The 20,986-nt window shown below is 47.3% G+C and overlaps 48 non-coding genes and 23 pseudogenes across 48 annotated transcripts; all 71 read left to right on the top strand.

The window, feature by feature from the left end:
- Positions 1–11: 11 nt before the first annotated feature.
- Positions 12–130, top strand: LOC138457997 (5S ribosomal RNA). Its single transcript, XR_011262338.1, has one exon. It is a non-coding gene; the product is annotated as a 5S ribosomal RNA (ribosomal RNA).
- Positions 131–236: 106 nt separating this feature from the next.
- Positions 237–355, top strand: LOC138463890 (5S ribosomal RNA). Its single transcript, XR_011266474.1, has one exon. It is a non-coding gene; the product is annotated as a 5S ribosomal RNA (ribosomal RNA).
- A 106-nt stretch (positions 356–461) lies between these two features.
- Positions 462–570, top strand: LOC138456915 (5S ribosomal RNA; annotated as a pseudogene).
- Positions 571–1,023: 453 nt separating this feature from the next.
- On the top strand, positions 1,024–1,142 carry LOC138462868 (5S ribosomal RNA). The gene has a single exon (XR_011265456.1). It is a non-coding gene; the product is annotated as a 5S ribosomal RNA (ribosomal RNA).
- A 106-nt stretch (positions 1,143–1,248) lies between these two features.
- On the top strand, positions 1,249–1,367 carry LOC138461729 (5S ribosomal RNA). The gene has a single exon (XR_011264336.1). It is a non-coding gene; the product is annotated as a 5S ribosomal RNA (ribosomal RNA).
- Positions 1,368–1,473: 106 nt separating this feature from the next.
- LOC138462066 (5S ribosomal RNA) lies at positions 1,474–1,592 on the top strand. The gene has a single exon (XR_011264669.1). It is a non-coding gene; the product is annotated as a 5S ribosomal RNA (ribosomal RNA).
- A 106-nt stretch (positions 1,593–1,698) lies between these two features.
- LOC138461680 (5S ribosomal RNA) lies at positions 1,699–1,817 on the top strand. The gene has a single exon (XR_011264287.1). It is a non-coding gene; the product is annotated as a 5S ribosomal RNA (ribosomal RNA).
- Positions 1,818–1,914: 97 nt separating this feature from the next.
- On the top strand, positions 1,915–2,023 carry LOC138456913 (5S ribosomal RNA; annotated as a pseudogene).
- Positions 2,024–2,486: 463 nt separating this feature from the next.
- Positions 2,487–2,605, top strand: LOC138463604 (5S ribosomal RNA). Its single transcript, XR_011266191.1, has one exon. It is a non-coding gene; the product is annotated as a 5S ribosomal RNA (ribosomal RNA).
- A 106-nt stretch (positions 2,606–2,711) lies between these two features.
- On the top strand, positions 2,712–2,830 carry LOC138463141 (5S ribosomal RNA). The gene has a single exon (XR_011265727.1). It is a non-coding gene; the product is annotated as a 5S ribosomal RNA (ribosomal RNA).
- A 106-nt stretch (positions 2,831–2,936) lies between these two features.
- LOC138455919 (5S ribosomal RNA) lies at positions 2,937–3,055 on the top strand (annotated as a pseudogene).
- A 106-nt stretch (positions 3,056–3,161) lies between these two features.
- On the top strand, positions 3,162–3,270 carry LOC138456912 (5S ribosomal RNA; annotated as a pseudogene).
- Positions 3,271–3,733: 463 nt separating this feature from the next.
- LOC138454077 (5S ribosomal RNA) lies at positions 3,734–3,852 on the top strand. The gene has a single exon (XR_011260770.1). It is a non-coding gene; the product is annotated as a 5S ribosomal RNA (ribosomal RNA).
- A 106-nt stretch (positions 3,853–3,958) lies between these two features.
- LOC138456796 (5S ribosomal RNA) lies at positions 3,959–4,077 on the top strand. Its single transcript, XR_011262136.1, has one exon. It is a non-coding gene; the product is annotated as a 5S ribosomal RNA (ribosomal RNA).
- Positions 4,078–4,183: 106 nt separating this feature from the next.
- LOC138462064 (5S ribosomal RNA) lies at positions 4,184–4,302 on the top strand. Its single transcript, XR_011264668.1, has one exon. It is a non-coding gene; the product is annotated as a 5S ribosomal RNA (ribosomal RNA).
- Positions 4,303–4,408: 106 nt separating this feature from the next.
- On the top strand, positions 4,409–4,517 carry LOC138458998 (5S ribosomal RNA; annotated as a pseudogene).
- A 463-nt stretch (positions 4,518–4,980) lies between these two features.
- LOC138461363 (5S ribosomal RNA) lies at positions 4,981–5,099 on the top strand. Its single transcript, XR_011263980.1, has one exon. It is a non-coding gene; the product is annotated as a 5S ribosomal RNA (ribosomal RNA).
- A 106-nt stretch (positions 5,100–5,205) lies between these two features.
- Positions 5,206–5,324, top strand: LOC138463371 (5S ribosomal RNA). Its single transcript, XR_011265957.1, has one exon. It is a non-coding gene; the product is annotated as a 5S ribosomal RNA (ribosomal RNA).
- A 106-nt stretch (positions 5,325–5,430) lies between these two features.
- On the top strand, positions 5,431–5,549 carry LOC138454420 (5S ribosomal RNA). The gene has a single exon (XR_011261097.1). It is a non-coding gene; the product is annotated as a 5S ribosomal RNA (ribosomal RNA).
- Positions 5,550–5,655: 106 nt separating this feature from the next.
- Positions 5,656–5,764, top strand: LOC138456111 (5S ribosomal RNA; annotated as a pseudogene).
- A 106-nt stretch (positions 5,765–5,870) lies between these two features.
- Positions 5,871–5,989, top strand: LOC138461879 (5S ribosomal RNA). Its single transcript, XR_011264484.1, has one exon. It is a non-coding gene; the product is annotated as a 5S ribosomal RNA (ribosomal RNA).
- Positions 5,990–6,095: 106 nt separating this feature from the next.
- LOC138465117 (5S ribosomal RNA) lies at positions 6,096–6,214 on the top strand. The gene has a single exon (XR_011267691.1). It is a non-coding gene; the product is annotated as a 5S ribosomal RNA (ribosomal RNA).
- A 106-nt stretch (positions 6,215–6,320) lies between these two features.
- On the top strand, positions 6,321–6,429 carry LOC138457930 (5S ribosomal RNA; annotated as a pseudogene).
- Positions 6,430–6,535: 106 nt separating this feature from the next.
- LOC138456911 (5S ribosomal RNA) lies at positions 6,536–6,644 on the top strand (annotated as a pseudogene).
- Positions 6,645–7,107: 463 nt separating this feature from the next.
- LOC138457984 (5S ribosomal RNA) lies at positions 7,108–7,226 on the top strand. Its single transcript, XR_011262336.1, has one exon. It is a non-coding gene; the product is annotated as a 5S ribosomal RNA (ribosomal RNA).
- A 106-nt stretch (positions 7,227–7,332) lies between these two features.
- On the top strand, positions 7,333–7,451 carry LOC138463889 (5S ribosomal RNA). The gene has a single exon (XR_011266473.1). It is a non-coding gene; the product is annotated as a 5S ribosomal RNA (ribosomal RNA).
- Positions 7,452–7,557: 106 nt separating this feature from the next.
- LOC138456910 (5S ribosomal RNA) lies at positions 7,558–7,666 on the top strand (annotated as a pseudogene).
- Positions 7,667–8,119: 453 nt separating this feature from the next.
- LOC138462867 (5S ribosomal RNA) lies at positions 8,120–8,238 on the top strand. The gene has a single exon (XR_011265455.1). It is a non-coding gene; the product is annotated as a 5S ribosomal RNA (ribosomal RNA).
- A 106-nt stretch (positions 8,239–8,344) lies between these two features.
- On the top strand, positions 8,345–8,463 carry LOC138461728 (5S ribosomal RNA). The gene has a single exon (XR_011264335.1). It is a non-coding gene; the product is annotated as a 5S ribosomal RNA (ribosomal RNA).
- Positions 8,464–8,569: 106 nt separating this feature from the next.
- LOC138462062 (5S ribosomal RNA) lies at positions 8,570–8,688 on the top strand. The gene has a single exon (XR_011264666.1). It is a non-coding gene; the product is annotated as a 5S ribosomal RNA (ribosomal RNA).
- Positions 8,689–8,794: 106 nt separating this feature from the next.
- LOC138461678 (5S ribosomal RNA) lies at positions 8,795–8,913 on the top strand. The gene has a single exon (XR_011264286.1). It is a non-coding gene; the product is annotated as a 5S ribosomal RNA (ribosomal RNA).
- A 97-nt stretch (positions 8,914–9,010) lies between these two features.
- Positions 9,011–9,119, top strand: LOC138456909 (5S ribosomal RNA; annotated as a pseudogene).
- Positions 9,120–9,582: 463 nt separating this feature from the next.
- Positions 9,583–9,701, top strand: LOC138463603 (5S ribosomal RNA). Its single transcript, XR_011266190.1, has one exon. It is a non-coding gene; the product is annotated as a 5S ribosomal RNA (ribosomal RNA).
- Positions 9,702–9,807: 106 nt separating this feature from the next.
- On the top strand, positions 9,808–9,926 carry LOC138454375 (5S ribosomal RNA). Its single transcript, XR_011261055.1, has one exon. It is a non-coding gene; the product is annotated as a 5S ribosomal RNA (ribosomal RNA).
- Positions 9,927–10,032: 106 nt separating this feature from the next.
- On the top strand, positions 10,033–10,151 carry LOC138462061 (5S ribosomal RNA). The gene has a single exon (XR_011264665.1). It is a non-coding gene; the product is annotated as a 5S ribosomal RNA (ribosomal RNA).
- Positions 10,152–10,258: 107 nt separating this feature from the next.
- LOC138456907 (5S ribosomal RNA) lies at positions 10,259–10,367 on the top strand (annotated as a pseudogene).
- Positions 10,368–10,830: 463 nt separating this feature from the next.
- Positions 10,831–10,949, top strand: LOC138461362 (5S ribosomal RNA). The gene has a single exon (XR_011263979.1). It is a non-coding gene; the product is annotated as a 5S ribosomal RNA (ribosomal RNA).
- Positions 10,950–11,055: 106 nt separating this feature from the next.
- Positions 11,056–11,174, top strand: LOC138454363 (5S ribosomal RNA). The gene has a single exon (XR_011261044.1). It is a non-coding gene; the product is annotated as a 5S ribosomal RNA (ribosomal RNA).
- Positions 11,175–11,280: 106 nt separating this feature from the next.
- Positions 11,281–11,399, top strand: LOC138463370 (5S ribosomal RNA). The gene has a single exon (XR_011265956.1). It is a non-coding gene; the product is annotated as a 5S ribosomal RNA (ribosomal RNA).
- Positions 11,400–11,506: 107 nt separating this feature from the next.
- LOC138457928 (5S ribosomal RNA) lies at positions 11,507–11,615 on the top strand (annotated as a pseudogene).
- Positions 11,616–11,721: 106 nt separating this feature from the next.
- LOC138456905 (5S ribosomal RNA) lies at positions 11,722–11,830 on the top strand (annotated as a pseudogene).
- A 463-nt stretch (positions 11,831–12,293) lies between these two features.
- Positions 12,294–12,412, top strand: LOC138455435 (5S ribosomal RNA; annotated as a pseudogene).
- Positions 12,413–12,518: 106 nt separating this feature from the next.
- LOC138454975 (5S ribosomal RNA) lies at positions 12,519–12,637 on the top strand. The gene has a single exon (XR_011261626.1). It is a non-coding gene; the product is annotated as a 5S ribosomal RNA (ribosomal RNA).
- Positions 12,638–12,743: 106 nt separating this feature from the next.
- LOC138456904 (5S ribosomal RNA) lies at positions 12,744–12,852 on the top strand (annotated as a pseudogene).
- Positions 12,853–13,315: 463 nt separating this feature from the next.
- Positions 13,316–13,434, top strand: LOC138462866 (5S ribosomal RNA). Its single transcript, XR_011265454.1, has one exon. It is a non-coding gene; the product is annotated as a 5S ribosomal RNA (ribosomal RNA).
- A 106-nt stretch (positions 13,435–13,540) lies between these two features.
- On the top strand, positions 13,541–13,659 carry LOC138454350 (5S ribosomal RNA). The gene has a single exon (XR_011261031.1). It is a non-coding gene; the product is annotated as a 5S ribosomal RNA (ribosomal RNA).
- Positions 13,660–13,765: 106 nt separating this feature from the next.
- On the top strand, positions 13,766–13,884 carry LOC138454339 (5S ribosomal RNA). The gene has a single exon (XR_011261020.1). It is a non-coding gene; the product is annotated as a 5S ribosomal RNA (ribosomal RNA).
- Positions 13,885–13,990: 106 nt separating this feature from the next.
- Positions 13,991–14,109, top strand: LOC138455075 (5S ribosomal RNA). Its single transcript, XR_011261719.1, has one exon. It is a non-coding gene; the product is annotated as a 5S ribosomal RNA (ribosomal RNA).
- Positions 14,110–14,216: 107 nt separating this feature from the next.
- On the top strand, positions 14,217–14,325 carry LOC138458026 (5S ribosomal RNA; annotated as a pseudogene).
- A 463-nt stretch (positions 14,326–14,788) lies between these two features.
- Positions 14,789–14,907, top strand: LOC138461361 (5S ribosomal RNA). Its single transcript, XR_011263978.1, has one exon. It is a non-coding gene; the product is annotated as a 5S ribosomal RNA (ribosomal RNA).
- Positions 14,908–15,013: 106 nt separating this feature from the next.
- LOC138454327 (5S ribosomal RNA) lies at positions 15,014–15,132 on the top strand. The gene has a single exon (XR_011261009.1). It is a non-coding gene; the product is annotated as a 5S ribosomal RNA (ribosomal RNA).
- A 106-nt stretch (positions 15,133–15,238) lies between these two features.
- Positions 15,239–15,357, top strand: LOC138460971 (5S ribosomal RNA). Its single transcript, XR_011263621.1, has one exon. It is a non-coding gene; the product is annotated as a 5S ribosomal RNA (ribosomal RNA).
- Positions 15,358–15,463: 106 nt separating this feature from the next.
- Positions 15,464–15,572, top strand: LOC138457927 (5S ribosomal RNA; annotated as a pseudogene).
- Positions 15,573–15,678: 106 nt separating this feature from the next.
- Positions 15,679–15,787, top strand: LOC138456903 (5S ribosomal RNA; annotated as a pseudogene).
- Positions 15,788–16,250: 463 nt separating this feature from the next.
- Positions 16,251–16,369, top strand: LOC138463602 (5S ribosomal RNA). Its single transcript, XR_011266188.1, has one exon. It is a non-coding gene; the product is annotated as a 5S ribosomal RNA (ribosomal RNA).
- A 106-nt stretch (positions 16,370–16,475) lies between these two features.
- LOC138462508 (5S ribosomal RNA) lies at positions 16,476–16,594 on the top strand. Its single transcript, XR_011265103.1, has one exon. It is a non-coding gene; the product is annotated as a 5S ribosomal RNA (ribosomal RNA).
- A 106-nt stretch (positions 16,595–16,700) lies between these two features.
- LOC138454684 (5S ribosomal RNA) lies at positions 16,701–16,819 on the top strand. Its single transcript, XR_011261351.1, has one exon. It is a non-coding gene; the product is annotated as a 5S ribosomal RNA (ribosomal RNA).
- A 107-nt stretch (positions 16,820–16,926) lies between these two features.
- Positions 16,927–17,035, top strand: LOC138458320 (5S ribosomal RNA; annotated as a pseudogene).
- Positions 17,036–17,488: 453 nt separating this feature from the next.
- Positions 17,489–17,607, top strand: LOC138453955 (5S ribosomal RNA). Its single transcript, XR_011260653.1, has one exon. It is a non-coding gene; the product is annotated as a 5S ribosomal RNA (ribosomal RNA).
- A 106-nt stretch (positions 17,608–17,713) lies between these two features.
- LOC138454316 (5S ribosomal RNA) lies at positions 17,714–17,832 on the top strand. The gene has a single exon (XR_011260998.1). It is a non-coding gene; the product is annotated as a 5S ribosomal RNA (ribosomal RNA).
- Positions 17,833–17,938: 106 nt separating this feature from the next.
- On the top strand, positions 17,939–18,057 carry LOC138462060 (5S ribosomal RNA). The gene has a single exon (XR_011264664.1). It is a non-coding gene; the product is annotated as a 5S ribosomal RNA (ribosomal RNA).
- Positions 18,058–18,163: 106 nt separating this feature from the next.
- On the top strand, positions 18,164–18,282 carry LOC138462446 (5S ribosomal RNA). Its single transcript, XR_011265042.1, has one exon. It is a non-coding gene; the product is annotated as a 5S ribosomal RNA (ribosomal RNA).
- A 106-nt stretch (positions 18,283–18,388) lies between these two features.
- LOC138457926 (5S ribosomal RNA) lies at positions 18,389–18,497 on the top strand (annotated as a pseudogene).
- A 106-nt stretch (positions 18,498–18,603) lies between these two features.
- Positions 18,604–18,712, top strand: LOC138456902 (5S ribosomal RNA; annotated as a pseudogene).
- Positions 18,713–19,175: 463 nt separating this feature from the next.
- On the top strand, positions 19,176–19,294 carry LOC138454293 (5S ribosomal RNA). Its single transcript, XR_011260978.1, has one exon. It is a non-coding gene; the product is annotated as a 5S ribosomal RNA (ribosomal RNA).
- Positions 19,295–19,400: 106 nt separating this feature from the next.
- LOC138462608 (5S ribosomal RNA) lies at positions 19,401–19,519 on the top strand. Its single transcript, XR_011265202.1, has one exon. It is a non-coding gene; the product is annotated as a 5S ribosomal RNA (ribosomal RNA).
- A 106-nt stretch (positions 19,520–19,625) lies between these two features.
- LOC138458401 (5S ribosomal RNA) lies at positions 19,626–19,734 on the top strand (annotated as a pseudogene).
- A 453-nt stretch (positions 19,735–20,187) lies between these two features.
- On the top strand, positions 20,188–20,306 carry LOC138460955 (5S ribosomal RNA). Its single transcript, XR_011263606.1, has one exon. It is a non-coding gene; the product is annotated as a 5S ribosomal RNA (ribosomal RNA).
- Positions 20,307–20,412: 106 nt separating this feature from the next.
- On the top strand, positions 20,413–20,531 carry LOC138456678 (5S ribosomal RNA). The gene has a single exon (XR_011262121.1). It is a non-coding gene; the product is annotated as a 5S ribosomal RNA (ribosomal RNA).
- A 106-nt stretch (positions 20,532–20,637) lies between these two features.
- On the top strand, positions 20,638–20,756 carry LOC138462059 (5S ribosomal RNA). The gene has a single exon (XR_011264663.1). It is a non-coding gene; the product is annotated as a 5S ribosomal RNA (ribosomal RNA).
- Positions 20,757–20,862: 106 nt separating this feature from the next.
- Positions 20,863–20,971, top strand: LOC138457441 (5S ribosomal RNA; annotated as a pseudogene).
- Positions 20,972–20,986: the final 15 nt, after the last annotated feature.

Genomic DNA, 20,986 nt, shown 5'->3' with positions numbered 1-20,986 from the left:
GCATTCCTAGAGCCTACGGCCACACCACACTGAATGCACCCGATCTCGTCTGATCTCGGAAGTTAAGCAGTGTTAGGCCTAGTTAGTACCTGGATGGGAGACCGCCTGGGAATACCAGGTGCTGTAGGCTTTTTTGTGCTCCAAGTTCAGGAAGTGAACCCTTTCTCAATTGCCTTTCAAAACTGCAAGGTCTAGCCGACTAGATGCTTAAAAGTACAAAACTCATTAGGCCCAGAGCCTACGGCCACACCACACTGAATGCGCCTGATCTCGTCTGATCTCGGAAGCTAAGCATTGTTGGGCCTAGTTAGTACCTGGATGGGAGACCGCCTGGGAATACCAGGTGCTGTAGGCTTTTTTGTGCTCCAAGTTCAGGAAGTGAGCCATTTCTCAATTGCCTTTCAAAACTGCAAGGTCTAGCCGACTAGATGCTTAAAAGTACAAAACTCACTAGGCCCAAAGCCTACGGCCACACCACACTGAATGCGCCCGATCTCGGAAGCTAAGCAGGGTCGGGCCTAGTTAGTACCTGGATGGGAGACTGCCTGGGAATACCAGGTGCTGTAGGCTTTTTTGTGCTCCATGATTAGTAATTGCGCAACTTCTCAATTATTTTTCAAATTTGGTATGTTTCCAAAATAATTGTATCCCGTTTTATAGCGGAAATGTTGGACAACATCATGAGGGCTGGAGCTACCTTTTTACATAGAATTAGCATACAAGTAGTGTGTTCATGGGTAATAAATCGACTTTCACATGTAATGCAGTACAGAGAATATTGAGTCCTTCAAGAGGCATGAAAGAAACCCATTATTGTGTTGATTGTTCTCTCCACCTCCCTGCAACAGACACAGGATGGATGAATTAAAGTTATCCTACCAGACATAGGAGTCCTGAATGGGCCCACCAGTCTTATATATCTCGCCTGATCGAGCGATGAGCGTGGTATCATGTTGCAAGTGGCTGCATGGCTTAGCTTACTAAATGCAAATGCATAAGAGTAATATTCTTAGCATTCCTAGAGCCTACGGCCACACCACACTGAATGCACCCGATCTCGTCTGATCTCGGAAGTGAAGCAGTGTCAGGCCTAGTTAGTACCTGGATGGGAGACCGCCTGGGAATACCAGGTGCTGTAGGCTTTTTTGTGCTCCAAGTTCAGGAAGTGAGCCCTTTCTCAATTGCCTTTTAAAACTGCAAGGTCTAGCCGACTAGATGCTTAAAAGTACAAAACTTCCTAGGCCCAGAGCCTATGGCCACACCACACTGAATGCGCCTGATCTCGTCTGATCTCAGAAGCTAAGCAGTGTCGGGCCTAGTTAGTACCTGGATGGGAGACCGCCTGGGAATACCAGGTGCTGTAGGCTTTTTTGTACTCCAAGTTCAGGAAGTGAGCCATTTCTCAATTGCCTTTCAAAACTGCAAGGTCTAGCCGACTAGATGCTTAAAAGTACAAAACTCACAAGGCCCAGAGCCTACGGCCACACCACACTGAATGCGCCCGATCTCGTCTGATCTCGGAAGCTAAGCAGTGTCGGGCCTCGTTAGTACCTGGATGGGAGACCGCCTGGGAATACCAGGTGCTGTAGGCTTTTTTGTGCTCCAAGTTCAGGAAGTGAGCCATTTCTCAATTGCCTTTCAAAACTGCAAGGTCTAGCTGACTAGATGCTTAAAAGTACAAAACTCACTAGGCCCTGAGCCTACGGCCACACCACACTGATTGCGCCCGATCTCGTCTGATCTCGGAAGCTAAGCAGTGTCGGGCCTAGTTAGTACCTTGATGGGAGACCACCTGGGAATACCAGGTGCTGTAGGCTTTTTTGTGCTCCAAGTTCAGGAAGTGAGCCATTTCACAATTGCCTTTCAAAACTGCAAGGTCTAGTGCTTAAAAGTACAAAACTCACTAGGCCTAGAGCCTACGGCCACACCACACTGAATGCGCCCGATCTCGGAAGCTAAGCAGGGTCGGGCCTAGTTAGTACCTGGATGGGAGACTGCCTGGGAATACCAGGTGCTGTAGGCTTTTTTGTGCTCCATGATTAGTAATTGCGCAACTTCTCAATTATTTTTCAAATTTGGTATGTTTCCAAAATAATTGTATCCCGTTTTATAGCGGAAATGTTGGACAACATCATGAGGGCTGGAGCTACCTTTTTACATAGAATTAGCATACAGGTAGTGTGTTCATGGGTAATAAATCGACTTTCACATGTAATGCAGTACAGAGAATATTGAGTCCTTCAAGAGGCATGAAAGAAACCCATTATTGTGTTGATTGTTCTCTCCACCTCCCTGCAACAGACACAGGATGGATGAATTAAAGTTATCCTACCAGACATAGGAGTCCTGAATGGGCCCACCAGTCTTATATATCTCGCCTGATCGAGCCTGATCGAGCGATGAGCGTGGTATCATGTTGCAAGTGGCTGCATGGCTTAGCTTACTAAATGCAAATGCATAAGAGTAATATTCTTAGCATTCCTTGAGCCTACGGCCACACCACACTGAATGCACCCGATCTCGTCTGATCTTGGAAGTTAAGCAGTGTCAGGCCTAGTTAGTACCTGGATGGGAGACCGCCTGGGAATACCAGGTGCTGTAGGCTTTTTTGTGCTCCAAGTTCAGGAAGTGAGCCATTTCTCAATTGCCTTTCAAAACTGCAAGGTCTAGCCGACTAGATGCTTAAAAGTACAAAACTCACAAGGCCCAGAGCCTACGGCCACACCACACTGAATGCGCCCGATCTCGTCTGATCTCGGAAGCTAAGCAGTGTCGGGCCTCGTTAGTACCTGAATGGGAGACCGCCTGGGAATACCAGGTGCTGTAGGCTTTTTTGTGCTCCAAGTTCAGGAAGTGAGCCATTTCTCAATTGCCTTTCAAAACTGCAAGGTCTAGCTGACTAGATGCTTAAAAGTACAAAACTCACTAGGCCCAGAGCCTACGGCCACACCACACTGATTGCGCCTGATCTTGCCTGATCTAGGAAGCTAAGCAGTGTTGGGCCTAGTTAGTACCTGGATGGGAGACCACCTGGGAATACCAGGTGCTGTAGGCTTTTTTGTGCTCCAAGTTCAGGAAGTGAGCCATTTCACAATTGCCTTTCAAAACTGCAAGGTCTAGCCGACTAGATGCTTAAAAGTACAAAACTCACTAGGCCCAGAGCCTACGGCCACACCACACTGAATGCGCCCGATCTCGGAAGCTAAGCAGGGTCGGGCCTAGTTAGTACCTGGATGGGAGACTGCCTGGGAATACCAGGTGCTGTAGGCTTTTTTGTGCTCCATGATTAGTAATTGCGCAACTTCTCAATTATTTTTCAAATTTGGTATGTTTCCAAAATAATTGTATACCGTTTTATAGCGGAAATGTTGGACAACATCATGAGGGCTGGAGCTACCTTTTTACATAGAATTAGCATACAGGTAGTGTGTTCATGGGTAATAAATCGACTTTCACATGTAATGCAGTACAGAGAATATTGAGTCCTTCAAGAGGCATGAAAGAAAACCATTATTGTGTTGATTGTTCTCTCCACCTCCCTGCAACAGACACAGGATGGATGAATTAAAGTTATCCTACCAGACATAGGAGTCCTGAATGGGCCCACCAGTCTTATATATCTCGCCTGATCGAGCCTGATCGAGCGATGAGCGTGGTATCATGTTGCAAGTGGCTGCATGGCTTAGCTTACTAAATGCAAATGCATAAGAGTAATATTCTTAGCATTCCTAGAGCCTACGGCCACACCACACTGAATGCACCCGATCTTGTCTGATCTCGGAAGTTAAGCAGTGTTAGGCCTAGTTAGTACCTGGATGGGAGACTGCCTGGGAATACCAGGTGCTGTAGGCTTTTTTGTGCTCCAAGTTCAGGAAGTGAGCCCTTTCTCAATTGCCTTTCAAAACTGCAAGGTCTAGCCGACTAGATGCTTAAAAGTACAAAACTCACTAGGCCCAGAGCCTACGGCCACACCACACTGAATGCGCCTGATCTCGTCTGATCTCAGAAGCTAAGCAGTGTTGGGCCTAGTTAGTACCTGGATGGGAGACCGCCTGGGAATACCAGGTGCTGTAGGCTTTTTTGTACTCCAAGTTCAGGAAGTGAGCCATTTCTCAATTGCCTTTCAAAACTGCAAGGTCTAACCGACTAGATGCTTAAAAGTACAAAACTCACAAGGCCCAGAGCCTACGGCCACACCACACTGAATGCGCCCGATCTCGTCTGATCTCGGAAGCTAAGCAGTGTCGGGCCTCGTTAGTACCTGGATGGGAGACCGCCTGGGAATACCAGGTGCTGTAGGCTTTTTTGTGCTCCAAGTTCAGGAAGTGAGCCATTTCACAATTGCCTTTCAAAACTGCAAGGTCTAGCCGACTAGATGCTTAAAAGTACAAAACTCACTAGGCCCAGAGCCTACGGCCACACCACACAGAATGTGCCCGATCTCGGAAGCTAAGCAGGGTCGGGCCTAGTTAGTACCTGGATGGGAGACTGCCTGGGAATACCAGGTGCTGTAGGCTTTTTTGTGCTCCATGATTAGTAATTGCGCAACTTCTCAATTATTTTTCAAATTTGGTATGTTTCCAAAATAATTGTATCCCGTTTTATAGCGGAAATGTTGGACAACATCATGAGGGCTGGAGCTACCTTTTTACATAGAATTAGCATACAGGTAGTGTGTTCATGGGTAATAAATCGACTTTCACATGTAATGCAGTACAGAGAATATTGAGTCCTTCAAGAGGCATGAAAGAAACCCATTATTGTGTTGATTGTTCTCTCCACCTCCCTGCAACAGACACAGGATGGATGAATTAAAGTTATCCTACCAGACATAGGAGTCCTGAATGGGCCCACCAGTCTTATATATCTCGCCTGATCGAGCCGAATCGAGCGATGAGCGTGGTATCATGTTGCAAGTGGCTGCATGGCTTAGCTTACTAAATGCAAATGCATAAGAGTAATATTCTTAGCATTCCTAGAGCCTACGGCCACACCACACTGAATGCACCCGATCTCGTCTGATCTCGGAAGTTAAGCAGTGTCAGGCCTAGTTAGTACCTGGATGGGAGACCGCCTGGGAATACCAGGTGCTGTAGGCTTTTTTGTGCTCCAAGTTCAGGAAGTGAGCCCTTTCTCAATTGCCTTTTAAAACTGCAAGGTCTAGCCGACTAGATGCTTAAAAGTACAAAACTCACAAGGCCCAGAGCCTACGGCCACACCACACTGAATGTGCCCGATCTCGTCTGATCTCGGAAGCTAAGCAGTGTCGGGCCTCGTTAGTACCTGGATGGGAGACCGCCTGGGAATACCAGGTGCTGTAGGCTTTTTTGTGCTCCAAGTTCAGGAAGTGAGCCATTTCTCAATTGCCTTTCAAAACTGCAAGGTCTAGCTGACTAGATGCTTAAAAGTACAAAACTCACTAGGCCCAGAGACTACGGACACACCACACTGATTGCGCCCGATCTCGTCTGATCTCGGAAGCTAAGCAGTGTCGGGCCTAGTTAGTACCTGGATGGGAGACCACCTGGGAATACCAGGTGCTGTAGGCTTTTTTGTGCTCCAAGTTCAGGAAGTGAGCCATTTCACAATTGCCTTTCAAAACTGCAAGGTCTAGCCGACTAGATGCTTAAAAGTACAAAACTCACTAGGCCCAGAGCCTACGGCCACACCACACTGAATGCGCCCGATCTCGGAAGCTAAGCAGGGTCGGGCCTAGTTAGTACCTGGATGGGAGACCGCCTGGGAATACCAGGTGCTGTAGGCTTTTTTGTACTCCAAGTTCAGGAAGTGAGCCATTTCTCAATTGCCTTTTAAAACTGCAAGGTCTAGCCGACTAGATGCTTAAAAGTACAAAACTCACTAGGCCCAGAGCCTACAGCCACACCACACTGAATGCGCCTGATCTCATCTGATCTCAGAAGCTAAGCAGTGTCGGGCCTAGTTAGTACCTGGATGGGAGACCGCCTGGGAATACCAGGTGCTGTAGGCTTTTTTGTACTCCAAGTTCAGGAAGTGAGCCATTTCTCAATTGCCTTTCAAAACTGCAAGGTCTAGCCGACTAGATGCTTAAAAGTACAAAACTCACAAGGCCCAGAGCCTACGGCCACACCACACTGAATGCGCCCGATCTCGTCTGATCTCGGAAGCTACGCAGTGTCGGGCCTTGTTAGTACCTGGATGGGAGACCGCCTGGGAATACCAGGTGCTGTAGGCTTTTTTGTGCTCCAAGTTCAGGAAGGGAGCCATTTCTCAATTGCCTTTCAAAACTGCAAGGTCTAGCCGACTAGATGCTTAAAAGTACAAAACTCACAAGGCCCAGAGCCTACGGCCACACCACACTGAATGCGTCTGATCTCGGAAGCTAAGCAGTGTCGGGCCTCGTTAGTACCTGGATGGGAGACCGCCTGGGAATACCAGGTGCTGTAGGCTTTTTTGTGCTCCAAGTTCAGGAAGTGAGCCATTTCACAATTGCCTTTCAAAACTGCAAGGTCTAGCCGACTAGATGCTTAAAAGTACAAAACTCACTAGGCCCAGAGCCTACGGCCACACCACACTGAATGCGCCCGATCTCGGAAGCTAAGCAGGGTCGGGCCTAGTTAGTACCTGGATGGGAGACTGCCTGGGAATACCAGGTGCTGTAGGCTTTTTTGTGCTCCATGATTAGTAATTGCGCAACTTCTCAATTATTTTTCAAATTTGGTATGTTTCCAAAATAATTGTATACCGTTTTATAGCGGAAATGTTGGACAACATCATGAGGGCTGGAGCTACCTTTTTACATAGAATTAGCATACAGGTAGTGTGTTCATGGGTAATAAATCGACTTTCACATGTAATGCAGTACAGAGAATATTGAGTCCTTCAAGAGGCATGAAAGAAAACCATTATTGTGTTGATTGTTCTCTCCACCTCCCTGCAACAGACACAGGATGGATGAATTAAAGTTATCCTACCAGACATAGGAGTCCTGAATGGGCCCACCAGTCTTATATATCTCGCCTGATCGAGCCTGATCGAGCGATGAGCGTGGTATCATGTTGCAAGTGGCTGCATGGCTTAGCTTACTAAATGCAAATGCATAAGAGTAATATTCTTAGCATTCCTAGAGCCTACGGCCACACCACACTGAATGCACCCGATCTCGTCTGATCTCGGAAGTTAAGCAGTGTTAGGCCTAGTTAGTACCTGGATGGGAGACCGCCTGGGAATACCAGGTGCTGTAGGCTTTTTTGTGCTCCAAGTTCAGGAAGTGAACCCTTTCTCAATTGCCTTTCAAAACTGCAAGGTCTAGCCGACTAGATGCTTAAAAGTACAAAACTCATTAGGCCCAGAGCCTACGGCCACACCACACTGAATGCGCCTGATCTCGTCTGATCTCGGAAGCTAAGCATTGTTGGGCCTAGTTAGTACCTGGATGGGAGACCGCCTGGGAATACCAGGTGCTGTAGGCTTTTTTGTGCTCCAAGTTCAGGAAGTGAGCCATTTCTCAATTGCCTTTCAAAACTGCAAGGTCTAGCCGACTAGATGCTTAAAAGTACAAAACTCACTAGGCCCAAAGCCTACGGCCACACCACACTGAATGCGCCCGATCTCGGAAGCTAAGCAGGGTCGGGCCTAGTTAGTACCTGGATGGGAGACTGCCTGGGAATACCAGGTGCTGTAGGCTTTTTTGTGCTCCATGATTAGTAATTGCGCAACTTCTCAATTATTTTTCAAATTTGGTATGTTTCCAAAATAATTGTATCCCGTTTTATAGCGGAAATGTTGGACAACATCATGAGGGCTGGAGCTACCTTTTTACATAGAATTAGCATACAAGTAGTGTGTTCATGGGTAATAAATCGACTTTCACATGTAATGCAGTACAGAGAATATTGAGTCCTTCAAGAGGCATGAAAGAAACCCATTATTGTGTTGATTGTTCTCTCCACCTCCCTGCAACAGACACAGGATGGATGAATTAAAGTTATCCTACCAGACATAGGAGTCCTGAATGGGCCCACCAGTCTTATATATCTCGCCTGATCGAGCGATGAGCGTGGTATCATGTTGCAAGTGGCTGCATGGCTTAGCTTACTAAATGCAAATGCATAAGAGTAATATTCTTAGCATTCCTAGAGCCTACGGCCACACCACACTGAATGCACCCGATCTCGTCTGATCTCGGAAGTGAAGCAGTGTCAGGCCTAGTTAGTACCTGGATGGGAGACCGCCTGGGAATACCAGGTGCTGTAGGCTTTTTTGTGCTCCAAGTTCAGGAAGTGAGCCCTTTCTCAATTGCCTTTTAAAACTGCAAGGTCTAGCCGACTAGATGCTTAAAAGTACAAAACTTCCTAGGCCCAGAGCCTATGGCCACACCACACTGAATGCGCCTGATCTCGTCTGATCTCAGAAGCTAAGCAGTGTCGGGCCTAGTTAGTACCTGGATGGGAGACCGCCTGGGAATACCAGGTGCTGTAGGCTTTTTTGTACTCCAAGTTCAGGAAGTGAGCCATTTCTCAATTGCCTTTCAAAACTGCAAGGTCTAGCCGACTAGATGCTTAAAAGTACAAAACTCACAAGGCCCAGAGCCTACGGCCACACCACACTGAATGCGCCCGATCTCGTCTGATCTCGGAAGCTAAGCAGTGTCGGGCCTCGTTAGTACCTGGATGGGAGACCGCCTGGGAATACCAGGTGCTGTAGGCTTTTTTGTGCTCCAAGTTCAGGAAGTGAGCCATTTCTCAATTGCCTTTCAAAACTGCAAGGTCTAGCTGACTAGATGCTTAAAAGTACAAAACTCACTAGGCCCTGAGCCTACGGCCACACCACACTGATTGCGCCCGATCTCGTCTGATCTCGGAAGCTAAGCAGTGTCGGGCCTAGTTAGTACCTTGATGGGAGACCACCTGGGAATACCAGGTGCTGTAGGCTTTTTTGTGCTCCAAGTTCAGGAAGTGAGCCATTTCACAATTGCCTTTCAAAACTGCAAGGTCTAGTGCTTAAAAGTACAAAACTCACTAGGCCTAGAGCCTACGGCCACACCACACTGAATGCGCCCGATCTCGGAAGCTAAGCAGGGTCGGGCCTAGTTAGTACCTGGATGGGAGACTGCCTGGGAATACCAGGTGCTGTAGGCTTTTTTGTGCTCCATGATTAGTAATTGCGCAACTTCTCAATTATTTTTCAAATTTGGTATGTTTCCAAAATAATTGTATCCCGTTTTATAGCGGAAATGTTGGACAACATCATGAGGGCTGGAGCTACCTTTTTACATAGAATTAGCATACAGGTAGTGTGTTCATGGGTAATAAATCGACTTTCACATGTAATGCAGTACAGAGAATATTGAGTCCTTCAAGAGGCATGAAAGAAAACCATTATTGTGTTGATTGTTCTCTCCACCTCCCTGCAACAGACACAGGATGGATGAATTAAAGTTATCCTACCAGACATAGGAGTCCTGAATGGGCCCACCAGTCTTATATATCTCGCCTGATCGAGCCTGATCGAGCGATGAGCGTGGTATCATGTTGCAAGTGGCTGCATGGCTTAGCTTACTAAATGCAAATGCATAAGAGCAATATTCTTAGCATTCCTAGAGCCTACGGCCACACCACACTGAATGCACCCGATCTCGTCTGATCTTGGAAGTTAAGCAGTGTCAGGCCTAGTTAGTACCTGGATGGGAGACCGCCTGGGAATACCAGGTGCTGTAGGCTTTTTTGTGCTCCAAGTTCAGGAAGTGAGCCCTTTCTCAATTGCCTTTTAAAACTGCAAGGTCTAGCCGACTAGATGCTTAAAAGTACAAAACTCACTAGGCCCAGAGCCTACGGCCACACCACACTGAATGCGCCTGATCTCGTCTGATCTCAGAAGCTAAGCAGTGTCGGGCCTAGTTAGTACCTGGATGGGAGACCGCCTGGGAATACCAGGTGCTGTAGGCTTTTTTGTACTCCAAGTTCAGGAAGTGAGCCATTTCTCAATTGCCTTTCAAAACTGCAAGGTCTAGCCGACTAGATGCTTAAAAGTACAAAACTCACAAGGCCCAGAGCCTACGGCCACACCACACTGAATGCGCCCGATCTCGTCTGATCTCGGAAGCTAAGCAGTGTCGGGCCTCGTTAGTACCTGGATGGGAGACCGCCTGGGAATACCAGGTGCTGTAGGCTTTTTTTGTGCTCCAAGTTCAGGAAGTGAGCCATTTCACAATTGCCTTTCAAAACTGCAAGGTCTAGCCGACTAGATGCTTAAAAGTACAAAACTCACTAGGCCCAGCGCCTACGGCCACACCACACTGAATGCGCCCGATCTCGGAAGCTAAGCAGGGTCGGGCCTAGTTAGTACCTGGATGGGAGACTGCCTGGGAATACCAGGTGCTGTAGGCTTTTTTGTGCTCCATGATTAGTAATTGCGCAACTTCTCAATTATTTTTCAAATTTGGTATGTTTCCAAAATAATTGTATCCCGTTTTATAGCGGAAATGTTGGACAACATCATGAGGGCTGGAGCTACCTTTTTACATAGAATTAGCATACAGGTAGTGTGTTCATGGGTAATAAATCGACTTTCACATGTAATGCAGTACAGAGAATATTGAGTCCTTCAAGAGGCATGAAAGAAACCCATTATTGTGTTGATTGTTCTCTCCACCTCCCTGCAACAGACACAGGATGGATGAATTAAAGTTATCCTACCAGACATAGGAGTCCTGAATGGGCCCACCAGTCTTATATATCTCGGCTGATCGAGCCTGATCGAGCGAAGAGCGTGGTATCATGTTGCAAGTGGCTGCATGGCTTAGCTTACTAAATGCAAATGCATAAGAGTAATATTCTTAGCATTCCTAGAGCCTACGGCCACACCACACTGAATGCACCCGATCTCGTCTGATCTCGGAAGTTAAGCAGTGTCAGGCCTAGTTAGTACCTGGATGGGAGACCGCCTGGGAATACCAGGTGCTGTAGGCTTTTTTGTGCTCCAAGTTCAGGAAGTGAGCCCTTTCTCAATTGCCTTTTAAAACTGCAAGGTCTAGCCGACTAGATGCTTAAAAGTACAAAACTCACTAGGCCCAGAGCCTACGGCCACACCACACTGAATGCGCCTGATCTCGTCTGATCTCAGAAGCTAAGCAGTGTCGGGCCTAGTTAGTACCTGGATGGGAGACCGCCTGGGAATACCAGGTGCTGTAGGCTTTTTTGTACTCCAAGTTCAGGAAGTGAGCCATTTCTCAATTGCCTTTCAAAACTGCAAGGTCTAGCCGACTAGATGCTTAAAAGTACAAAACTCACAAGGCCCAGAGCCTACGGCCACACCACACTGAATGTGCCCGATCTCGTCTGATCTCGGAAGCTAAGCAGTGTCGGGCCTCGTTAGTACCTGGATGGGAGACCGCCTGGGAATACCAGGTGCTGTAGGCTTTTTTTGTGCTCCAAGTTCAGGAAGTGAGCCATTTCTCAATTGCCTTTGAAAACTGCAAGGTCTAGCTGACTAGATGCTTAAAAGTACAAAACTCACTAGGCCCAGAGCCTACGGCCACACCACACTGAATGCGTCTGATCTCGGAAGCTAAGCAGTGTCGGGCCTCGTTAGTACCTGGATGGGAGACCGCCTGGGAATACCAGGTGCTGTAGGCTTTTTTGTGCTCCAAGTTCAGGAAGTGAGCCATTTCACAATTGCCTTTCAAAACTGCAAGGTCTAGCCGACTAGATGCTTAAAAGTACAAAACTCACTAGGCCCAGAGCCTACGGCCACACCACACTGAATGCGCCCGATCTCGGAAGCTAAGCAGGGTCGGGCCTAGTTAGTACCTGGATGGGAGACTGCCTGGGAATACCAGGTGCTGTAGGCTTTTTTGTGCTCCATGATTAGTAATTGCGCAACTTCTCAATTATTTTTCAAATTTGGTATGTTTCCAAAATAATTGTATACCGTTTTATAGCGGAAATGTTGGACAACATCATGAGGGCTGGAGCTACCTTTTTACATAGAATTAGCATACAGGTAGTGTGTTCATGGGTAATAAATCGACTTTCACATGTAATGCAGTACAGAGAATATTGAGTCCTTCAAGAGGCATGAAAGAAAACCATTATTGTGTTGATTGTTCTCTCCACCTCCCTGCAACAGACACAGGATGGATGAATTAAAGTTATCCTACCAGACATAGGAGTCCTGAATGGGCCCACCAGTCTTATATATCTCGCCTGATCGAGCCTGATCGAGCGATGAGCGTGGTATCATGTTGTAAGTGGCTGCATGGCTTAGCTTACTAAATGCAAATGCATAAGAGTAATATTCTTAGCATTCCTAGAGACTACGGCCACACCACACTGAATGCACCCGATCTCGTCTGATCTTGGAAGTTGAGCAGTGTCAGGCCTAGTTAGTACCTGGATGGGAGACCGCCTGGGAATACCAGGTGCTGTAGGCTTTTTTGTGCTCCAAGTTCAGGAAGTGAGCCCTTTCTCAATTGCCTTTTAAAACTGCACGGTCTAGCCGACTAGATGCTTAAAAGTACAAAACTCACTAGGCCCAGAGCCTACGGCCACACCACACTGAATGCGCCTCATCTTGTCTGATCTCAGAAGCTAAGCAGTGTTGGGCCTAGTTAGTACCTGGATGGGAGACCACCTGGGAATACCAGGTGCTGTAGGCTTTTTTGTGCTCCAAGTTCAGGAAGTGAGCCATTTCACAATTGCCTTTCAAAACTGCAAGGTCTAGCCGACTAGATGCTTAAAAGTACAAAACTCACTAGGCCCAGAGCCTACGGCCACACCACACTGAATGCGCCCGATCTCGGAAGCTAAGCAGGGTCGGGCCTAGTTAGTACCTGGATGGGAGACTGCCTGGGAATACCAGGTGCTGTAGGCTTTTTTGTGCTCCATGATTAGTAATTGCGCAACTTCTCAATTATTTTTCAAATTTGGTATGTTTCCAAAATAATTGTATCCCGTTTTATAGCGGAAATGTTGGACAACATCATGAGGGCTGGAGCTACCTTTTTACATAGAATTAGCATACAGGTAGTGTGTTCATGGGTAATAAATCGACTTTCACATGTAATGCAGTACAGAGAATATTGAGTCCTTCAAGAGGCATGAAAGAAACCCATTATTGTGTTGATTGTTCTCTCCACCTCCCTGCAACAGACACAGGATGGATGAATTAAAGTTATCCTACCAGACATAGGAGTCCTGAATGGGCCCACCAGTCTTATATATCTCGCCTGATCGAGCCTGATCGAGCGATGAGCGTGGTATCATGTTGCAAGTGGCTGCATGGCTTAGCTTACTAAATGCAAATGCATAAGAGTAATATTCTTAGCATTCCTAGAGCCTACGGCCACACCACACTGAATGCACCCGATCTCGTCTGATCTCGGAAGTGAAGCAGTGTCAGGCCTAGTTAGTACCTGGATGGGAGACCGCCTGGGAATACCAGGTGCTGTAGGCTTTTTTGTGCTCCAAGTTCAGGAAGTGAGCCCTTTCTCAATTGCCTTTTAAAACTGCAAGGTCTAGCCGACTAGATGCTTAAAAGTACAAAACTTCCTAGGCCCAGAGCCTACGGCCACACCACACTGAATGCGCCTGATCTCGTCTGATCTCAGAAGCTAAGCAGTGTCGGGCCTAGTTAGTACCTGGATGGGAGACCGCCTGGGAATACCAGGTGCTGTAGGCTTTTTTGTACTCCAAGTTCAGGAAGTGAGCCATTTCTCAATTGCCTTTCAAAACTGCAAGGTCTAGCCGACTAGATGCTTAAAAGTACAAAACTCACAAGGCCCAGAGCCTACGGCCACACCACACTGAATGCGCCTGATCTCGTCTGATCTCAGAAGCTAAGCAGTGTCGGGCCTAGTTAGTACCTGGATGGGAGACCGCCTGGGAATACCAGGTGCTGTAGGCTTTTTTGTACTCCAAGTTCAGGAAGTGAGCCATTTCTCAATTGCCTTTCAAAACTGCAAGGTCTAGCCGACTAGATGCTTAAAAGTACAAAACTCACAAGGCCCAGAGCCTACGGCCACACCACACTTATTGCGCCCGATCTCGTCTGATCTCGGAAGCTAAGCAGTGTCGGGCCTCGTTAGTACCTGGATGGGAGACCGCCTGGGAATACCAGGTGGTGTAGGCTTTTTTTGTGCTCCAAGTTCAGGAAGTGAGCCATTTCACAATTGCCTTTCAAAACTGCAAGGTCTAGCCGACTAGATGCTTAAAAGTACAAAACTCACTAGGCCCAGCGCCTACGGCCACACCACACTGAATGCGCCTGATCTCGGAAGCTAAGCAGGGTCGGGCCTAGTTAGTACCTGGATGGGAGACTGCCTGGGAATACCAGGTGCTGTAGGCTTTTTTGTGCTCCATGATTAGTAATTGCGCAACTTCTCAATTATTTTTCAAATTTGGTATGTTTCCAAAATAATTGTATCCCGTTTTATAGCGGAAATGTTGGACAACATCATGAGGGCTGGAGCTACCTTTTTACATAGAATTAGCATACAGGTAGTGTGTTCATGGGTAATAAATCGACTTTCACATGTAATGCAGTACAGAGAATATTGAGTCCTTCAAGAGGCATGAAAGAAACCCATTATTGTGTTGATTGTTCTCTCCACCTCCCTGCAACAGACACAGGATGGATGAATTAAAGTTATCCTACCAGACATAGGAGTCCTGAATGGGCCCACCAGTCTTATATATCTCGCCTGATCGAGCCTGATCGAGCGATGAGCGTGGTATCATGTTGCAAGTGGCTGCATGGCTTAGCTTACTAAATGCAAATGCATAAGAGTAATATTCTTAGCATTCCTAAAGCCTACGGCCACACCACACTGAATGCACCCGATCTCGTCTGATCTCGGAAGTTAAGCAGTGTCAGGCCTAGTTAGTACCTGGATGGGAGACCGCCTGGGAATACCAGGTGCTGTAGGCTTTTTTGTGCTCCAAGTTCAGGAAGTGAGCCCTTTCTCAATTGCCTTTTAAAACTGCAAGGTCTAGCCGACTAGATGCTTAAAAGTACAAAACTCACTAGGCCCAGAGCCTACGGCCACACCACACTGAATGCGCCTGATCTCGTCTGATCTCAGAAGCTAAGCAGTGTCGGGCCTAGTTAGTACCTGGATGGGAGACCGCCTGGGAATACCAGGTGCTGTAGGCTTTTTTGTACTCCAAGTTCAGGAAGTGAGCCATTTCTCAATTGCCTTTCAAAACTGCAAGGTCTAGCCGACTAGATGCTTAAAAGTACAAAACTCACAAGGCCCAGAGCCTACGGCCACACCACACTGAATGCGCCCGATCTCGTCTGATCTCGGAAGCTAAGCAGTGTCGGGCCTAGTTAGTACCTGGATGGGAGACCACCTGGGAATATCAGGTGCTGTAGGCTTTTTTGTGCTCCAAGTTCAGGAAGTGAGCCATTTCACAATTGCCTTTCAAAACTGCAAGGTCTAGCCGACTAGATGCTTAAAAGTACAAAACTCACAAGGCCCAGAGCCTACGGCCACACCACACTGAATGCGTCTGATCTCGGAAGCTAAGCAGTGTCGGGCCTCGTTAGTACCTGGATGGGAGACCGCCTGGGAATACCAGGTGCTGTAGGCTTTTTTGTGCTCCAAGTTCAGGAAGTGAGCCATTTCACAATTGCCTTTCAAAACTGCAAGGTCTAGCCGACTAGATGCTTAAAAGTACAAAACTCACTAGGCCCAGAGCCTACGGCCACACCACACTGAATGCGCCCGATCTCGGAAGCTAAGCAGGGTCGGGCCTAGTTAGTACCTGGATGGGAGACTGCCTGGGAATACCAGGTGCTGTAGGCTTTTTTGTGCTCCATGATTAGTAATTGCGCAACTTCTCAATTATTTTTCAAATTTGGTATGTTTCCAAAATAATTGTATCCCGTTTTATAGCGGAAATGTTGGACAACATCATGAGGGCTGGAGCTACCTTTTTACATAGAATTAGCATACAGGTAGTGTGTTCATGGGTAATAAATCGACTTTCACATGTAATGCAGTACAGAGAATATTGAGTCCTTCAAGAGGCATGAAAGAAAACCATTATTGTGTTGATTGTTCTCTCCACCTCCCTGCAACAGACACAGGATGGATGAATTAAAGTTATCCTACCAGACATAGGAGTCCTGAATGGGCCCACCAGTCTTATATATCTCGCCTGATCGAGCCTGATCGAGCGATGAGCGTGGTATCATGTTGCAAGTGGCTGCATGGCTTAGCTTACTAAATGCAAATGCATAAGAGTAATATTCTTAGCATTCCTAGAGCCTACGGCCACACCACACTGAATGCACCCGATCTCGTCTGATCTTGGAAGTTAAGCAGTGTCAGGCCTAGTTAGTACCTGGATGGGAGACCGCCTGGGAATACCAGGTGCTGTAGGCTTTTTTGTGCTCCAAGTTCAGGAAGTGAGCCCTTTCTCAATTGCCTTTTAAAACTGCAAGGTCTAGCCGACTAGATGCTTAAAAGTACAAAACTCACTAGGCCCAGAGCCAACGGCCACACCACACTGAATGCGCCTGATCTCGTCTGATCTCAGAAGCTAAGCAGTGTCGGGCCTAGTTAGTACCTGGATGGGAGACCGCCTGGGAATACCAGGTGCTGTAGGCTTTTTTGTACTCCAAGTTCAGGAAGTGAGCCATTTCTCAATTGCCTTTCAAAACTGCAAGGTCTAGCCGACTAGATGCTTAAAAGTACAAAACTCACAAGGCCCAGAGCCTACGGCCACACCACACTGAATGCGCTCGATCTCGTCTGATCTCAGAAGCTAAGCAGTGTCGGGCCTCGTTAGTACCTGGATGGGAGACCGCCTGGGAATACCAGGTGCTGTAGGCTTTTTTTGTGCTCCAAGTTCAGGAAGTGAGCCATTTCATAATTGCCTTTCAAAACTGCAAGGTCTAGCCGACTAGATGCTTAAAAGTACAAAACTCACTAGGCCCAGCGCCTACGCCCACACCACACTGAATGCGCCCGATCTCGGAAGCTAAGCAGGGTTGGGCCTAGTTAGTACCTGGATGGGAGACTGCCTGGGAATACCAGGTGCTGTAGGCTTTTTTGTGCTCCATGATTAGTAATTGCGCAACTTCTCAATTATTTTTCAAATTTGGTATGTTTCCAAAATAATTGTATCCCGTTTTATAGCGGAAATGTTGGACAACATCATGAGGGCTGGAGCTACCTTTTTACATAGAATTAGCATACAGGTAGTGTGTTCATGGGTAATAAATCGACTTTCACATGTAATGCAGTACAGAGAATATTGAGTCCTTCAAGAGGCATGAAAGAAACCCATTATTGTGTTGATTGTTCTCTCCACCTCCCTGCAACAGACACAGGATGGATGAATTAAAGTTATCCTACCAGACATAGGAGTCCTGAATGGGCCCACCAGTCTTATATATCTCGCCTGATCGAGCGATGAGCGTGGTATCATGTTGCAAGTGGCTGCATGGCTTAGCTTACTAAATGCAAATGCATAAGAGTAATATTCTTAGCATTCCTAGAGCCTACGGCCACACCACACTGAATGCACCTGATCTCGTCTGATCTCGGAAGTTAAGCAGTGTCAGGCCTAGTTAGTACCTGGATGGGAGACTGCCTGGGAATACCAGGTGCTGTAGGCTTTTTTGTGCTCCAAGTTCAGGAAGTGAGCCCTTTCTCAATTGCCTTTTAAAACTGCAAGGTCTAGCCGACTAGATGCTTAAAAGTACAAAACTCACTAGGCCCAGAGCCTACGGCCACACCACACTGAATGCGCCTGATCTCGTCTGATCTCAGAAGCTAAGCAGTGTCGGGCCTAGTTAGTACCTGGATGGGAGACCGCCTGGGAATACCAGGTGCTGTAGGCTTTTTTGTACTCCAAGTTCAGGAAGTGAGCCATTTCTCAATTGCCTTTCAAAACTGCAAGGTCTAGCCGACTAGATGCTTAAAAGTACAAAACTCACAAGGCCCAGAGCCTACGGCCACACCACACTGAATGCGCCCGATCTCGTCTGATCTCGGAAGCTAAGCAGTGTCGGGCCTCGTTAGTACCTGGATGGGAGACCGCCTGGGAATACCAGGTGCTGTAGGCTTTTTTGTGCTCCAAGTTCAGGAAGTGAGCCATTTCTCAATTGCCTTTGAAAACTGCAAAGTCTAGCTGACTAGATGCTTAAAAGTACAAAACTCACTAGGCCCAGAGCCTACGGCCACACCACACTGATTGCGCCCGATCTCGTCTGATCTCGGAAGCTAAGCAGTGTCGGGCCTAGTTAGTACCTGGATGGGAGACCACCTGGGAATATCAGGTGCTGTAGGCTTTTTTGTGCTCCAAGTTCAGGAAGTGAGCCATTTCACAATTGCCTTTCAAAACTGCAAGGTCTAGCCGACTAGATGCTTAAAAGTACAAAACTCACAAGGCCCAGAGCCTACGGCCACACCACACTGAATGCGTCTGATCTCGGAAGCTAAGCAGTGTCGGGCCTCGTTAGTACCTGGATGGGAGACCGCCTGGGAATACCAGGTGCTGTAGGCTTTTTTGTGCTCCAAGTTCAGGAAGTGAGCCATTTCACAATTGCCTTTCAAAACTGCAAGGTCTAGCCGACTAGATGCTTAAAAGTACAAAACTCACTAGGCCCAGAGCCTACGGCCACACCACACTGAATGCGCCCGATCTCGGAAGCTAAGCAGGGTCGGGCCTAGTTAGTACCTGGATGGGAGACTGCCTGGGAATACCAGGTGCTGTAGGCTTTTTTGTGCTCCATGATTAGTAATTGCGCAACTTCTCAATTATTTTTCAAATTTGGTATGTTTCCAAAATAATTGTATACCGTTTTATAGCGGAAATGTTGGACAACATCATGAGGGCTGGAGCTACCTTTTTACATAGAATTAGCATACAGGTAGTGTGTTCATGGGTAATAAATCGACTTTCACATGTAATGCAGTACAGAGAATATTGAGTCCTTCAAGAGGCATGAAAGAAAACCATTATTGTGTTGATTGTTCTCTCCACCTCCCTGCAACAGACACAGGATGGATGAATTAAAGTTATCCTACCAGACATAGGAGTCCTGAATGGGCCCACCAGTCTTATATATCTCGCCTGATCGAGCCTGATCGAGCGATGAGCGTGGTATCATGTTGCAAGTGGCTGCATGGCTTAGCTTACTAAATGCAAATGCATAAGAGTAATATTCTTAGCATTCCTAGAGACTACGGCCACACCACACTGAATGCACCCGATCTCGTCTGATCTTGGAAGTTAAGCAGTGTCAGGCCTAGTTAGTACCTGGATGGGAGACCGCCTGGGAATACCAGGTGCTGTAGGCTTTTTTGTGCTCCAAGTTCAGGAAGTGAGCCCTTTCTCAATTGCCTTTTAAAACTGCATGGTCTAGCCGACTAGATGCTTAAAAGTACAAAACTCACTAGGCCCAGAGCCTACGGCCACACCACACTGAATGCGCCTGATCTTGTCTGATCTCAGAAGCTAAGCAGTGTTGGGCCTAGTTAGTACCTGGATGGGAGACCACCTGGGAATACCAGGTGCTGTAGGCTTTTTTGTGCTCCAAGTTCAGGAAGTGAGCCATTTCACAATTGCCTTTCAAAACTGCAAGGTCTAGCCGACTAGATGCTTAAAAGTACAAAACTCACTAGGCCCAGAGCCTACGGCCACACCACACTGAATGCGCCCGATCTCGGAAGCTAAGCAGGGTCAGGCCTAGTTAGTACCTGGATGGGAGACTGCCTGGGAATACCAGGTGCTGTAGGCTTTTTTGTGCTCCATGATTAGTAATTGCGCAACTTCTCAATTATTTTTCAAATTTGGTATGTTTCCAAAATAATTGTATCCCGTTTTATAGCGGAAATGTTGGACAACATCATGAGGGCTGGAGCTACCTTTTAACATAGAATTAGCATACAGGTAGTGTGTTCATGGGTAATAAATCGACTTTCACATGTAATGCAGTACAGAGAATATTGAGTCCTTCAAGAGGCATGAAAGAAAACCATTATTGTGTTGATTGTTCTCTCCACCTCCCTGCAACAGACACAGGATGGATGAATTAAAGTTATCCTACCAGACATAGGAGTCCTGAATGGGCCCACCAGTCTTATATATCTCGCCTGATCGAGCGATGAGCGTGGTATCATGTTGCAAGTGGCTGCATGGCTTAGCTTACTAAATGCAAATGCATAAGTGTAATATTCTTAGCATTCCTAGAGCCTACGGCCACACCACACTGAATGCACCTGATCTCGTCTGATCTCAGAAGTTAAGCAGTGTTAGGCCTAGTTAGTACCTGGATGGGAGACCGCCTGGGAATACCAGGTGCTGTAGGCTTTTTTGTGCTCCAAGTTCAGGAAGTGAGCCCTTTCTCAATTGCCTTTCAAAACTGCAAGGTCTAGCCGACTAGATGCTTAAAAGTACAAAACTCACTAGGCCCAGAGCCTACGGCCACACCACACTGAATGCGCCTGATCTCGTCTGATCTCAGAAGCTAAGCAGTGTTGGGCCTAGTTAGTACCTGGATGGGAGACCGCCTGGGAATACCAGGTGCTGTAGGCTTTTTTGTACTCCAAGTTCAGGAAGTGAGCCATTTCTCAATTGCCTTTCAAAACTGCAAGGTCTAGCCGACTAGATGCTTAAAAGTACAAAACTCACAAGGCCCAGAGCCTACGGCCACACCACACTGAATGCGCCCGATCTCGTCTGATCTCGGAAGCTAAGCAGTGTCGGGCCTCGTTAGTACCTGGATGGGAGACCGCCTGGGAATACCAGGTGCTGTAGGCTTTTTTGTGCTCCAAGTTCAGGAAGTGAGCCATTTCACAATTGCCTTTCAAAACTGCAAGGTCTAGCCGACTAGATGCTTAAAAGTACAAAACTCACTAGGCCCAGAGCCTACGGCCACACCACACTGAATGCTCCCGATCTCGGAAGCTAAGCAGGGTCGGGCCTAGTTAGTACCTGGATGGGAGACTGCCTGGGAATACCAGGTGCTGTAGGCTTTTTTGTGCTCCATG

This window comes from Ambystoma mexicanum, chromosome 4p (assembly GCF_040938575.1).
Source record: "Ambystoma mexicanum isolate Mex_15411 chromosome 4p, UKY_AmexF1_1, whole genome shotgun sequence".
In the NCBI taxonomy this organism is placed as follows: Eukaryota; Metazoa; Chordata; class Amphibia; order Caudata; family Ambystomatidae; genus Ambystoma; species Ambystoma mexicanum.
Note: the sequence above shows the minus strand (reverse complement) of the source record. Positions and strands in the feature narration are given on the sequence as shown.